Raw genomic sequence first — 5,633 nt, 5'->3', positions numbered from 1 at the left:
GTCCAATATATCGATCTTTACGTCTCGACCATTTCGAGACTCCTCGTCATGTCCCCGATCTCATCCGGGACTCCGAACTCCTTCGGTACATCAAAACTCATAAACTCATAATATAACTGTCATCGAAACCTTAAGCGTGCGGACCCTACGGGTTCGAGAACAATGTAGACATGACCGAGACACGTCTCCGGTCAATAACCAATAGCGGAACCTGGATGCTCATATTGGCTCCTACATATTCTACGAAGATCTTTATCGGTCAGACCGCATAACAACATACGTTGTTCCCTTTGTCATCGGTATGTTACTTGCCCGAGATTCGATCGTCAGTATCTCAATACCTAGTTCAATCTCGTTACCGGCAAGTCTTTTTACTCGTTCCGTAATACATCATCTCGCAACTAACTCATTAGTTGCAATGCTTGCAAGGCTTTAAGTGATGTGCATTACCGAGAGGGCCCAGAGATACCTCTCCGACAATCGGAGTGACAAATCCTGATCTCGAAATACGCCAACCCAACATGTACCTTTGGAGACACCTGTAGAGCTCCTTTATAATCACCCATTTACGTTGTGACGTTTGGTAGCACACAAAGTGTTCCTCCGGTAAACGGGAGTTGCATAATCTCATAGTCATAGGAACATGTATAAGTCATGAAGAAAGCAATAGCAACATACTAAAACGATCGGGTGCTAAGCTAATGGAATGGGTCATGTCAATCACATCATTCTCCTAATGATGTGATCCCGTTAATCAAATGACAACACATGTCTATGGTTAGGAAACATAACCATCTTCGATTAACGAGCTAGTCAGGTAGAGGCATACTAGTGACATTTTTAGTTTGTCTATGTATTCACAAGTATTATGTTTCCGGTTAATACAATTCTAGCATGAATAATAAACATTTATCATGATATAAGGAAATAAATAATAACTTTATTATTGCCTCTAGGGCATATTTCCTTCAGTCTCCCACTTGCACTAGAGTCAATAATCTAGTTCACATCGCCATGTGATTTAACATCAATAGTTCACATCACCATGTGATTAACACCCATAGTTCACATTGACATGTGACCAACACCCAAAGGGTTTACTAGAGTCAATAATCTAGTTCACATCGCTATGTGATTAACACCCAAAGAGTACTGAGGTGTGATCATGTTTTGCTTGTGAGATAATTTTAGTCAACAGGTCTGTCACATACAGATCCGTAAGTATTTTGCGAATTCTATGTCTACAATGCTATGCATGGAGCTACTCTAGCTAATTGCTCCCACTTTCAATATGTATCTAGATCGAGACTTAGAGTCATCCAGATCTGTGTCAAAACTTGCATCGACGTAACTTTTTATGACGAACCTTTTTGTCACCTCCATAATTGAGAAATATTTCCTTATTCCACTAAGGATAATTTTGACCGCTGTCCAGTGATCTACTCTTAGATCACTATTGTACTCCCTTGCTTAACACAGTGTAGGGTATACAATAGATCTGGTACACAGCATGGCATACTTTATAGAACCTATGGCTGAGGCATAGGGAATGACTTTCATTCTCTTTCTATCTTCTGCCGTGGTCGGGCTTTGAGTCTTACTCAATTTCACACCTTGTAACACAGCCAAGAAATCTTTCTTTGACTGTTCCATTTTTGAACTACTTCAAAATATTGTCAAGGTATGTACTCATTGAAAAATTTTATCAAGCGTCTTGATCTATCTCTATAAATCTTGATGCTTAATATGTAAGCAGCTTCACCGAGATCTTTCTTTGAAAAACTTCTTTCAAAACACTCCTTTATGCTTTGCAGAATAATTCTACATTATTTCCGATCAACAATATGTCATTCACATATACTTATCAGAAATGTTGTAGTGCTCCCACTCACTCTCTTGTAAATACAGGCTTCACCGCAAGTCTGTATAAAACTATATGCTTTGATCATCAAAGCGCATATTCCAACTCCGAGATGCTTGCACCAGGCCATAGATGGATCACTGGAGCTTGCACATTTTGTTAGCACCTTTAGGATTGACAAAACCTTCTGGTTGTATCATATACAACTCTTCTTTAATAAATCCATTAAGGAATGCAGTTTTGTTTATCCATTTGCCGGATTTCATAAAATGCGGCAATTGCTAACATGATTCGGACAGACTTAAGCATAGATACGAGTGAGAAACTCTCATCGTAGTCAACACCTTGAACTTGTCGAAAACCTTTTTACGACAATTCTAGCTTTGTAGATAGTAACACTACTATCAGCGTCCGTCTTCCTCTTGAAGATCCATTTAATCTCAATAGCTCGCCGATCATTGGGCAAGTCAATCAAAGTCCATACTTTGTTCTCATACATGGATCTCATCTCATATTTCATGGCCTCAAGCCATTTCGCGGAATCTGGGCTCATCATCGCTTCCTCATAGTTCGTAGGTTCGTCATGGTCAAGTAACATGACCTCCAGAACAGGATTACCGTACCACTCTGGTGCGGATCTCACTCTGGTTTACCTACGAGGTTCGGTAGTAACTTGATCTGAAGTTACATGATCATCATCATTAGCTTCCTCACTAATTGGTGTAGTAGTCAGAGGAACAAATTTTTGTGATGAACTACTTTCCAATAAGGGAGCAGGTACAGTTACCTCATCAAGTTCTACTTTCCTCCCACTCACTTCTTTCAAAAGAAACTCCTTCTCTAGAAAGGATCCATTCTCAACAATGAATATCTTGCCTTTGGATCTGTGATAGAAGGTGTACCCAACATTTTCTTTTGGGTATCCTATGAAGACGCACTTCTCCAATTTAGATTTGAGCTCATCAAGTTGAAACTTTTTCACATAAGCATTGCAACCTCAAACTTTAAGAAACGACAACTTAGGTTTCTTGCCAAACCATAGTTCATACGGTGTCATCTCAACGGATTTAGATGGTGCCCTATTTAACGTGAATGTAGCTGTCTATAATGCATAACCCCAAAACAATAGTGGTAATCGGTAAGAGACATCATAGATCACACTATATCTAATAAAGCACGGTTTTTGATGTTCGGACACACCATTACACTGTGGTGTCCCAGGTGGCGTGAGTAGTGAAACTATTTCACATTGTTTTAACTGAAGGCCAAACTCGTAACTCAAATATTTTATTTCCGCGATCATATCGTAGAAACTTTTATTTTTGTTACGATGATTCTCCATTTCACTCTGAAATTCTTTGAACTTTTCAAATATTTCAGACTTGTGTTTCATCAAGTAGATATACTCATATCTGCTCAAATCATCTGTGAAGATCAGAAAATAATGATACCTGTCGCGAGCCTCAATATTCATCGGATCACATACATCAGTATGTATGATTTCCAACAAATCTGTTGCTCGCTCCATTGTGCCGAAGAACGGAGTCTTAGTCATCTTGCCCATGAGGCATGGTTCGCAAGCATCAACTGATTCATAATCAAGTGATTCCAAAAGCCCATCAGCATGGAGTTTCTTCATGCGCTTTACACCAATATGACCTAAACGGCAGTGCCACAAATAAGTTACACTATCATTATTAACTTTGCATCTTTTGGTTTCAATATTATGATTATGTGTATCACTACGATCGAGATCCAATGAACTTTTTCATTGGGTGTGTAACCATATAAGGTTTTATTCATGTAAACAGAACAACAATTTATTCTCTTACTTAAATGAATAACCGTATTACAATAAACATGATCAAATCATATTCATTCTCAACGCACACATCAAATAACACTTATTTAGGTTCAACATTAATCCCGAAAGTATAGGGAGTGTGCGATGATGATCATATCAATCTTGGAACCACTTCCAACACACATCATCACTTCACCCTTAACTAGTCTCTGTTTATTCTGCAACTCCCGTTTCGAGTTACTAATCTTAGCAACTGAACTAGTATCAAATACTGAGGGGTTGCTATAAACACTAGTAAAGTACACATCAATAACATGTATATCAAATATACTTATGTTCGCTTTGCCATCCTTCTTATCCGCCAATCACTTGGGGTAGTTCCGCTTACAGTGACCAGTCCCTTTGTAGTATAAGCACTTAGTCTCAGGCTTAGGACCAGACTTGGGTTTCTTCACTTGAGCAGCAACTGTCGTACCAGAACGGCACGCGGGGGAAGGGTTTGCTGAGCTGGCAGTGCGGGACTGGCTGGTGCGGAAGCAGAGGTGGATACAGGCGCGGAATCCGGCGTAGGCAGGCGGGAAGCAGCGGCAGGTGCGCGATCCGGGGTGGATTCTGGTGGGGAAGCGGGCGTGACAGCGACGTGGGCGGGATCCGGTGTGGGCCACAGGCTGGGGGGACCAGGCGGCGTGGCCACTACGGACGTGCGGGGCGCGCGAGCCATGATGGGCAGTGGACGCGGAGATTGGGGAGTGGGTGGGTGCGGATCAGGTTCTAGTGCGGTCGGCGCGGGGATTGGCGCTGACTGCGGCTGCCAGTACGAGGTAGGTGGGGGCGGGGCCAGGTGGGGAGCGGGATCTGGTGGTGCGGATGATGTGCCAGAGGACTCCGGTGTGGCGAAAGGGAATTTATGCTCATCAAAAATCACATGACGAGAAATATGGACGCGCCGTGTGCGAAGGTTGAGGCATCTATACCCCTTGTGCTCGAGAGGATAGCCTAAGAGGACGCAGGGGGTGGAGCGGGGCGCGAGTTTATGTGGAGCTAGGTGGCTAAGGTTGGGGAAGCATGGGCATCCGAAAACGCGCATATGATCATAGGTAGGGTGTTGGCCATGGAGTAAGAAATATGGAGTGAGCTGGTTTACCGCGGAGGAAGGGCGCCGGTTGATGAGATGGTTTGCGGTATGTAGGGCTTCGACCCAGTACTCAGGTGGCATGTGTGCATGGATGAGGAGAGTGCGTAGGACATCGTTGGTGGTGCGTAAGAGGCGCTCGGCCTTACCATTTTGGGGCGACGTATGAGGGCACGAAAGGCGAAATGAGACACCGAGGTGCGAGAAGTGGTCACGTAGGGAGTGAGAAAGGAATTCGCCGCCGTTGTCACACTGCACACATTTAATAGAGAGGTTATATTGGGTAAGTACGTATGAGAAGAAACGCTACAAAGTGGCGGCAGTGTCACTCTTGTGGCGCAGGGGGAAAGCCCACGAGTAGTTGGTGTAGTCATCAAGCACAATAAGATAGTATTGGTAGCCGGAAAAACTACAAACGAGAGAGGTCCACAAATCACAGTGTATAAGTTGGAATGGGGCAGAAGTGCGAGAGTGGGATGTGGGAAAGGGTAAACGTGGTTGCTTTCCAATCATGCATGAACCACAAACAGTGGAACCTTGAATTTTATTACACGAATCTAAAAAGTTCTTGGCTAAGATAGAAAGGGAAAGACGACTAGGGTGGCCAAGCCGCATGTGCCACAAGTCGCCATTGCCGGAAACGGAGAGTGCCCGCGTGCCGCCATTATTCCGAAGGAACGGATAGAGATCGCTGGTGCTACTGGACCTCATGAGAAGTTTCCCCGTTGCCATGTCCTTCACAGAGAAGCCAAACGGGTCAAAAGCCACAATACACCAGTTATCACATGTAAAACGACGAACAGAAATTAGATTTTGGATGATGCCGGGAGAAACGA

Source organism: Triticum urartu, chromosome 6 (genome assembly GCF_003073215.2).
Source record: "Triticum urartu cultivar G1812 chromosome 6, Tu2.1, whole genome shotgun sequence".
Taxonomy (NCBI): domain Eukaryota; kingdom Viridiplantae; phylum Streptophyta; class Magnoliopsida; order Poales; family Poaceae; genus Triticum; species Triticum urartu.
Note: the sequence above shows the minus strand (reverse complement) of the source record.